Source organism: Ostrea edulis, chromosome 1, assembly GCF_947568905.1.
Source record: "Ostrea edulis chromosome 1, xbOstEdul1.1, whole genome shotgun sequence".
Lineage (NCBI taxonomy): Eukaryota > Metazoa > Mollusca > Bivalvia > Ostreida > Ostreidae > Ostrea > Ostrea edulis.
The window spans coordinates 96,118,614-96,129,905 of record NC_079164.1 but is presented as its reverse complement, the minus strand read 5'-3'; the positions used below and the strand labels follow the sequence as shown (position 1 = coordinate 96,129,905).

Genomic DNA, 11,292 nt, shown 5'->3' with positions numbered 1-11,292 from the left:
CAGGTCAGTTAATAAAGGAGCACAATTTGTGCCCATGGGATTTCCAACAGACTGTTGGAAGACCTGATCACCTAAGATTACGAAGATATGTCAATGAGGAACTCCAGCATATTTTTGATTTTAATAGTGCTGATATTTATATTTTCAGTCATGTGATTTTGTCTTACCTGTATATCCAACATGGCCTTCCTGTTATTTCAAATGTCAGTCTATTCTTGTTATTAAATGCCTGTGCTGTGTGTCAGCCTATTTATACATGTACCTCATTTACGTGTTGTTTTAAAGTTTAAAGACCCCTAAACCATATAATTAGATTCCTGCTACACATATCAAGATGCATTGAGTATTCTGACGGGCAAGTGCTCCGGGGTCTTCCCAACCCCCATCAAGTTTTGATGGTTCAAATATCTTTAAAATGGTTGAGATTCCAACCCTTAAAGCACATGACACAATGCACTTAGCAGCAGGTTTTTGTTCGTCATTTCCCCATCCAATTTGCCCCTCAAGATGAAAAAGAAAATTCCAAAAAACTCTATTGCACAACGAAAGGACACCACTAATTACCTCCCGAAAGATGATCTGGCCTGCATAAAATGTAAGAAGAGTTATGGGAACTAGGGTTTTTTTTCTATAGAAAAATATCGTTTTTCAACCCTCAAATGGCCCACAGGGTGAAAAGGAAAATTCTGAAACTTTTTCCCACATCTACGGGACACCATAAATTATCTCCCAAAAGCTGATTTGGCTACTGCGAAAATCTTAAAGAGGAGTTCTATAAATCGTGTTTGCAACTTTTTCAAATAAATGTAAATTCAAGCATATATAGATATAAAAAGTTATTTAATTTTTTGGATAAGTACATGTATTTTTTTTTTAAATTTGAAGAACTTTTGGAATTTATTGTTCGTTTAAGACCCAAGATCAAAATCTTGTTACATTTCATATTGCACATTAACATAATCATGCATTTCTAACATTTACAGTGGTTCTTTTCGAGAGAAAAAGTACACCTTTCAAAAAGTTTAGCAATCTCAGAAATCATTGTACCGAAGTACCTTAATGAATCAATTTGTCTTTTTAAAAATATCAGCAAGCTCATATAAGTCTTCAATAAAGTTTATCTTTGTCATGATTACGTAAGATGAAGTGATCACACATTCAAACATGTGTTATTCAGAGCACGGTAGCCGCTACATCCATTGCTATATATCTTGCACATGTATGGACATATGAAATGAAATATACAAGTATTATGTATTCGGCACTATTTGCACGCCTTGCCATGGTTACAAGAACAATTTACAGTCATTACGTGTAATTTGAGCTGTTAGCGAGACTTGCGCCAAATTGTTTATAGAATGATTCTGGAAGCTTCGTATAAGCACAGTCCCCGAGTATAACAGAAGGTAAGATTATTTTGAAGGATATCTTTTTGAAACATGTGTACATACATTTAGTGCAATTTTAGTGTGCATAAACATACGTGTGTCGTTCAGAAAACCGTGCAATTCCTTTTAAAGAAAATCATGACTTAACCAATTAGGACTTGATTTTTTTATTATTATTTTTCTATGTATATGTCACACGGTATGAGTACATGTACACTTTACATGAATATTCATACGTTGATGTTATCAGCGATCATTTGTACATGCTATTCATCTTTCAGATATACTCTTCAAACATCAAAAATAAATCATTTGGACGTTAAACTGGAGAAACAGGAATCCCGAACAGAGAAGAAGGACACTCTGTTCCGACAAATGCCCTCGCTACGGGATTTGGCCAGCGAATGTGGCAGTGACGATGTCCAAGACGTTATATTACCCTCTGCCATCGGCCGAGGTACGTATTCAGGGACCAACTGTGCAAATTAAAGAGAACATCCTTGATTTGAATTTTTTTTGTTGAATTAAAAAGAATATCATATCATGTCAATGATATTACCATATTGTATAAGATAGGATATGGAACATGCCAGCATTTTATAGAATGTAGAAAGTATGCGAGATTTATTTTACAAGTAGGATACTGGTAAGATTCCTCGAGTTTTATTTCGTTCACCCAAGTACACGTGTACTTGTACGTACACGTATCTCGTATTAATGTAGTTTTACTGATTAAGACGTACGTCTTATGACATACATGTACACATTAGTACAGTGCAGGTAAACAGGTATGGCATGGCACATAGCATTGCTGATTTTATAGTCAGAGAATGCAGCATAAGAATATTTTTATGTCAATTAATTAAAGGCACAGTGAAGACATTTCCCTCAATTACACAACTCTCTGAATTTTTTTTTTTTACACTTCATAATTGATAAGTTTAAAAACAGATGATTTTTTCAGTAGTACACCTACATGTAGATATATCTCTTACGCTCTTTTACTTTTTATTTCTTACTTCGTTAATATGACATCCATTTTTAATGGTAAGATCATGTGAATACATTCTAATTATTTGGTGTTTTATTTTATAAACATGCGATATTAACTTCAAGTAAAATTGCAATGAAAAATATTCATAAATGTACATATAAATTTTAACATCTTGGTAAGGAGTTGATTTGTTCAACAATATTTTGCATGAAAATATCAGCAATTCTTTGCTTGATTCGTATGAATATGCTAATTTTTTTCGTATGAATATGCTAATTTTCCCGGTATGAATATGCTGATTTGTGTGCTGGTGGATTATGCATTGTCTTGTAATGATTAGGTCTGTGTCGGGATGAGCCACTGACAGACTCTGGGAAGAAGCTTCAGTTGATGAAGATGCTGTGTTTGACCGTCCTCCCCGTTTTGGGGGTGTGGTCCTATAGTGTGTACATGTTGTCCGACACCATCACAATCAGAAGCGAAAATGAAATGGTAAGTATACCTATCATCGAATATCAACAATGAGTTCATAACAAGTACATTGCAAATATACAGATGTAACTATCTATTCGAAAGCGGGAAGAGAAACAAGTTCCTTTGAAAGAGAATATCATCTTCAAGAAGGGTTTTCTTATTCTTCACGAGAAAGATTTCATAAGATATTTTACCCGGCAACAATTTCTCACAATATATTACTCGTTAAACCTTATGTTCTCAAAACCAACAATAAAACAGTTGGACACAAGCGTCAAAAATATCAGCCGCAAAAGAAATCATCCTACAAATACTGCACACCTTTTTTGTATTTCATGGATGAAGTAACAAACGAAATAAATTGAACCCGAAACAAACGCAATACAAATTGAGAACAATGTTTATAATTACATTTTTATACGCTTGATCTATTTCTGGAGGTTATACAACTCAATGGCTATAGCTAATATTTACAATAAATTCAATCACCAATTAAGTATTAAGTACATATTACATTAATTTAGGAAAATATATTCACATCAATCCTGCAGAAACGAAAACATTAATTCCGCAGAAACGCATGTGCAGTATGAAAACCCATCTTACGCGGCCTGTAATAATAAGGGTCATCATATAGTCCTAAAACGTCAACAACGTTTAAAATATACGGAATGTTTTACAGAAAGACAGATTGACCCAAAATTGATAATCCCGCTTTATCCTGAGGTGATGGACAAAATGATGCCTATTTTCCATGTTACTCTATAGCTATGAATAAGAAGTAAAACAGGTCATATTATGTGCATGTCCATATGTATATTATCGGGTATTTTACGTTTCTTGTAGACGAGGAAGGCTCTCGAATTCAGCGTGGAATTGGGAAAACTTGTACATCATTTACAGAAAGAACGAGATATGAGTGTCTTGTATCTAAGTGCATTAAAACCCGAAACAAAGACATTCTTACTGACAGAATATATTGAAACAGATCGAGCAATCAATCGTCTGCAAGTTTGGCCAGGGAATTTGGACAAACTAGATAGACTACGCTTCGAGACCAAAACTAACATGATCCAGTATTTGGCTAGGAGAAGACAGGCACTGACTCCTTCAGACGGCTTTAACATTCAAGACGAAATCAATTTCTATACGGATATCATCAAAGTGGTCATTAAATGGATGTACGATTCCATCAATGAGACGGAGTTTGCTGTGGTCTGGAAACCTCTTGTAGCGTACCAGAAGTTGACCAGTGCCAAAGAAGACGTGGGAGTAGAAAGAGCGTTAGGGACTGTGTTTTACGCAAACGGAGGTTTCGAATCTCATTCATTTTTCGAGATGTACAACACAAAGGTCCATAACTTCAGGGCCTATTACAAAACCGCTAAGCTTTATTCGGAGAGGGTGGACATGATTTATGCAAGTACCGTTCAGGAAGTGGGAAATAACCTCACCGAAATCATCGACCAATTCCGATTCGACATCCAACACCATGTTGAAGGAAGTAACGCAAGCGCTTTTGCCGATTTGGCCAAAGCGCGGCATTGGTTTGACAACATGACGATATACTTGGACGCTCTTCTGAATATCCAGCAGGATCTGGGATCTGAGATTTTGGCTATTTTGGACACAGTTGTAGAGAATGTTACAAGCAATCTGACGATCAGTGCGGCTTTTCTTGTAATTGTTATACTTATGTGTCCTTTTGTCATCTGGACGACAGAAAACTTAACCAGCAGCATCCAGAAATACGCTCTTACACTAGTGGACAAAACCCGAGAACTGACCCGCGAGAAAAGACGTATAGACTCCCTTTTGTATCAGCTGGTCCCAAAGCCAGTGGCAGAACAACTTAAGCAGAGCAAAACCATCGAAGCCCAATACTTTAAATCAGCCACAATTCTGTTTTCGGATATTTTCAAATTCAATAACATCATGGACGAATTTAAAGCCGGGGATGTTGTGGAATTATTGAATGAACTTTACTACATCTTCGACAGCATCATCGACACGTACGACATTTATAAAGTCAATGCCACCAACGATGCGTATATGGTCGCTTCAGGTATAATTAACTACCAATTTTCAATTGAATATAAGTATTTATATGTACATGTACGATACATTGGTTATGTCTTCATCTATTCATATAATAATGAACCACCGGTTTTTCAACTTCACTGGCGAATCAACTTTTGAGTTTGCAAATTCAAAATCGATCGATGGTATATATATATATATATATATATACATGTATGCATAAACTACCACGTGAAATAAAAGCCAACCTGGTCCTAAAATTTACACATTCGTCCATAAATGCAGTAATTTCCATTTTGGAAAGGCCAGAAAGGAAAACGTCTATGTATGTATTTTCCCAAATCTGATTCCTAATCTGTAATACGGAATCACAGAAACATTATCATGCTTTCAATTTCAGGCACTGTTTTCAAATACAAATGTTCGGCCCCATACATCAACCAAATTATATGTAATTTCAATATTAAGACACTGGTAATAACGTTAATGTAAACACAGCTTAAGGCCAAATTAAGACTACTACCTGGTTCTTTGATTTCTAGATATGTGGGTGTAATTGTGATCTTCCTGTGAGACTCTTAAGTTGTTTGTATTTTGAATTCATTTTCAACTTCAGGTTTACCAAACAGGAAGAACGATATGCATGCTCGCGACATCGCCATGTTTGCCCTGAACCTGTTGACGGTTATTAACCAGACACGATTTAGTACCTGTAATGACAAAATGATACAACTTAGGATCGGAATCAACACAGGTATTCGGTCTCAGGGTGTTTTTTGACAGTATTTCAATGTATAATCAGCTATTACCGATGTCATATTCAAGAATTTAACTATCTTCGAATGATAATTATATAAAGACATGATTTAGATTTCACGATCAAAATATCACAGATAATTATTGACCACAGGGATTATCAATATTTAAAATGCATCGTTTCCTTTCCTCTTTGGCAATATATTTCACCCGTATTTTCTAAACTCTTTGACCATGGGTATCGGTATCTCTAGCGTTTTCTGTGATGTGTCATCAGTGTTTTCTATGCTGTTTGCAGGCCCGTGTATGGCTGGAATCGTGGGAACAATATTACCGAGATACGGGGTGTTTGGAGAGACGCTCGATATCGCCTTCATAATGAAGTCCAGCTGTCATCGTAAGATCAATATTCTTTCAGGGAATTCCAATTCTATCCATACCCGTTCTTGTTGGTTTCATAAGTTTTATCACAGAATATTGTGCATCCATTTACTAAAGCTCAATATCATGTAAAATACGTGTAGTTCATGCCCTCCTGAACTTCCTAAAATGCAAGAAAATGGACGCTCGAGACGTGCATTTTACAGGAATCATCGAAACGAAACACGCCTCGGACGGCTACAGATTCTATCTAATATTTCCTAAAAGGGTCTCCTGAATAAATAGATAATAGGTTAGATTTAGAATATTAATGCGAAGATATTTACACGCAGTGATACTACATTGTATGAATAATAACAGAAAGCACTGGTGTTGGTATGCATGCAGGAACACAACAACAGCGTGTCTAATAATGACATAATATTTTACCTATGAGTTGTCACTTTTTCGGTGAAACCTTTGTTTACATGTACACCTGTACAGATATTGAACCCTTGTTTACATGTACACGTGCACATTTATTAAACCCTTGTTTACATGAACACGTGTACAGATACCCTTGTTTACATATACACGTGTACAAATATTGAACCCTTGTTTACATATACACGTGTACAGATATTGAACCCTTGTTTACATATACACGTGTACAGCTATTAAACCCTTGTTTACATATACACGTGTACAGATACCCTGTTTACATATACACGTGTACAGATACCCTTGTTTACATATACACGTGTACAGTTACCCTTGTTTACATGAACACGTGTACATCTATCAAACCCTTGTTTACATGTACACGTGTACAAATATTAAACCCTTGTTTACATGAACACGTGTACAGCTATTAAACCCTTGTTTACATGAACACGTGTACAGCTATTAAACCCTTGTTTTACATATACACGTGTACTGATATTAAACCCTTGTTTACACGAACACGTGTACACTATTAACGTGAATCCATTGAAAAAGACAAAAATTAAAAAAAATATATTCGTTAACCTGTAAAAACCGAACAAAATATATATTTTTAAAAAAGTAACCCCAGCAGGATTCGAACCCAATATACATGTACATTGAACTAACGCCCCAGCTCCTGAATTCAGTACTGTACACTGAGGATTCGAACCTAATATACATTGAACTTAACGCTCCAGCTCCTGAATTCAGAAGCACACACTGTACACTGAGCTATTCAACATTCATTTACTACAACGTTCAAATTCGTATTTAAATCTTTGGACTTTGCGCATTTTACCCCCTAAAAATCTTAGAAAAGTACATATTTCATTATCTCTGGATCATCTTTCCATTTTCCAAAAATGATGCAGTGTATTCTTCTGTGAAAAATACACTCACTACATGTTTCAAATTCGTGGAGAGACGATCCAGAAACAAATAAATCAATTAAAAACGCGAGGGATTCGCGTCAGATTTCGTTGTGTTGCTATTTTAGGACACATATTCTTTTAAAACCAGAAGGATGTCAAAATACATTTTCCATTTCAAAGTCCCAAAGAAACCAAATAATGATAATAATTTGAATAATGTTAACAAATAATCGATGAAATCTTCACTCTTCTTCTACGCCCAGATTCCTGTCGAATCCACATCTTATTCGCTGACTTTCTTTATTTTCAATATTCACAATATTCCGTCGGAATTCCCAGCCGATAAAATAGACAAATTATATTTATCGATTAGTTCTATATTCATAAATGCATTGTGCAGAGCGTTCATGAGAAAATGTCAATCATTACAATTTGTAAAGATATCAACGACAAAAACATTTTAAATTGTGTTAAATCCCGGAAAAGGTATTTGAATAAAGTACAGATCTAATGCCTAAAGTAAGAAATTGAACATTTATTTTCGATTTACAGCCAACAAGATTCATATCACCCAGTCAACATGTAAAGCTTTAGAGTCGACGGGTAAATTCATCATGAAGAAACGAGGGACTATCAGCGCTATGGTGAGCAATTTCTCTTCAAATAACATCCTCATTCAGTTGTCGTACACTCTCCCTGAAGTAACTTCTTCATTCAGATGTCGCACACTCTCACTGAAGTAACTTCCTCATTCAGGTGTCGCACACTCTCCCTGAAGTAACTTCCTCATTCAGGTGTCGCACACTCTCCCTGAAGTAACTTTTTCATTCAGATGTCGCACACTCTCCCTGAAGTAACTTCCTCATTCAGATGTCGCACACTCTCACTGAAGTAACTTCCTCATTCAGATGTCGCACACTCTCACTGAAGTAACTTCCTCATTCAGGTGTCGCACACTCTCCCTGAAGTAACTTCCTCATTCAGGTGTCGCACACTCTCCCTGAAGTAACTTCCTCATTCAGGTGTCGCACACTCTCACTGAAGTAACATCCTCACTGAAGTAACATCCCCACTCAAGTGTCGCACACTCTCACTGACAACAAACCCTTCATCATATTGTAATACGTATAATTACACCCACCCAGTAAATTAAAAATTTACACCGTATATCTCATTAAACAAGAAAATTATCCAATGAACGATGTACTGATGAAAAGGCCATTTTCCTTAAAGATAAAGAAGATTCAGATGCTTACATCATGGATGAAATCACATTCTTAAGAAATACCTCGATGTCATAAGGTTTCTTTAAAATACCAGTGTTCATTGTCTCTGAGTTCAATATTTTTAAGAGATTCACGAAGTCATCTACATTGAACTATTCAAATGATAATTATGTCGTTATTACCCACCCCTCCTCCCTAACCCTTTAGGTCTGATTCAATTAAGAGATCAATTTCAGTTTTGAAAATACACGAGGCTATGAGCTTCGACGGTTCACACCGGTTTACTTCTAGAAGTGCTAACGCGAAAAGTATGCCGGTGTGAAACATTGCAGTTCATACTCTCATGCAATTTTAATGAAATTGAACTGTTATATATATATATATATATATATATGTATATGTGTATATATATATATATATATATATATATATATATATATATATATACATTGATTCTACTTTCATTTCTTTCGGAATTCCCAGCTGTTAAATTAGACGTACTATATTCATTAAGATTCATACACGCATTGTTTACAACTGCAGCGCATTCATGAGGAAATGGTTATTATTGATAATTTGTGAAGATAATATAAATATAAACGCATGGCATTGCATATGGCCCCTATTACTAAAGAGAAAATAATGATGAAAATGCAATATGCAATGGCACCCGAAATGTGATTTCACAGAGATATTCTCTTGATTTAGAACAAGGGTGACGTCACGGCGTATTGGTTGGTGGGGATGGTGGATGAAGGCCAAACGGCTCCCGGAAAAGATGATGAATACAACTTCTGTGTGGACAACATTTCCGAGGGCATGCCTGGAGAAATCGCCCCCATTGATCATTACAAACGTGGTCTCGCTATGCCTATTGTCAAAATACCGGAGATCATTATTCCGAGCAAGAAAGACATGCCGCATGACAAGCAGCCGACAAATACAGGGGTGAAAGATATCAGAAATGATTAACCTTACTGACAGCAGAAAGCATTCTACGCCAATTATTTTATTCTTTGATTTTGAAATTCAAAATCATATACAGCTACTTTTTGTTTCTACTTTATCTTAAAGTTTTTGGTGACTCACACTTAGCTAGTTGACCTAATTTATGGATGATGATCGAAGAACACTACGTTAATCATACTGCACATATTGCGTTGTTTTAGAGGTATTATGATGTCATACGTTACATCACGAGACTGTTTTTATACTTGTCATTTTTGTACAATATGTCATTGTCTAAAAAAGCAAACTTAAGATATTGTTAAGCTCCATCATCATACAGAGTCACCAGTAACAGCAATGTCACATACAGAAGATGAGAAGCTCTCCAGATTACAAATTAATAGGGTCTGAAGATTTTGAAAGAAAAAAACCAACCTGGTTCTGATTTGGACAGAAGACATTCAAATGTTGGTAAACCAAGATCAAGTTGTCAGAAGAACTCTATTGAGAAAGGAACTTGAAGTAGCACATCAACAGTCTGTAATGTTTTAATAAAGTTTTATTCGAAGAATAATCAATCTATTAGACATTTGGTTTCAGTCGGCCCAGCTTCACACACTGCCAGGGTAGTCAGTGATTGGCTGGAAGAAGATCCACACACTGCCAAGGTAGTCACTGATTGGCTGGAAGAAGATCCACACACTGCCAGGGTAGTCACTGATTGGCTGGAAGAAGATCATCCGCACACTGCCAGGACAGTCACTGATTGGCTGGAAGAATATCCACACACTGCCAGGACAGTCACTGATTGGCTGGAAGATCCACACACTGCCAGGGTAGTCACTGATTGGCTGGAAGAAGATCCGCACACTGCCAAGACAGTCACTGATTGGCTGGAAGAAGCTTATCTTCTATAGAACAGCAAATGTTTCTGGTGTCATTCTCCTGACCTGAACTCGCTATAGACTTTAATTTTTAGGGATACCCTAAGAACAGGATTTAAACCCAGTGCAGATAATATATGTACATATAACTTGAACGAATTTACCTTGAAAGTTTTAGCCGAAACATGCACCATTGTGGTCGGGAACTTCAAGAAGTGCATTGACGTATTGACGTAGTTATTTCGCAGAAAGGACTTCATTTGGAATACGTCTGAATGTACATATGTGTATATATATATTGTTTGCATTTGGATTATTTGCTTATTCATTGTTGAAAACATGATTATCTAGGCAATAAAATTACGAGGCACATGTAGTATATCTAAACCATGTAATAATTTCCTGTCTGTATTATATTTTAATTATTGATAGTATCCGATGTTATGGAAGACCCTGTATATGTACACAAAATTGTATTTATAATAATTGTTTAGTTTGACAATATTTCTTATTTATAGACGACTTTCTTCCAGACATAACGATTTGATAAACATTTTATGGTTATCACATGTATCAGTAGGACTCTGAGAATTTTTTTTAACATTCTAATAATTTCATAGCGATGTTAACGTACAGAGATTTACAATGAATTGTATTAAGCCTTAATTCGAATTTAGAATTGAAAAGTGCATTTATAAAGTCAGAAATGACCAAACCCAAATAGCACAGCGAGTGCCTTTACAGTCTAATTCACGAACATTTTCCTTAACTCGATAATAGTGAAAATTGTTCTCGTTAAAGGGGAATAATCAATATAATTCCCAATACTCAGGGGGATTGGGCATCCTTAAGCATATAAGTAAA

The 11,292-nt window shown here is 35.8% G+C and overlaps 1 pseudogene; it reads left to right on the top strand.

Annotated features, from left to right (window-relative positions):
* The first annotated feature begins 507 nt into the window (after positions 1-507).
* On the top strand, positions 508-9,568 carry LOC125648609 (uncharacterized; annotated as a pseudogene).
* The last annotated feature ends 1,724 nt before the right edge of the window (positions 9,569-11,292 follow it).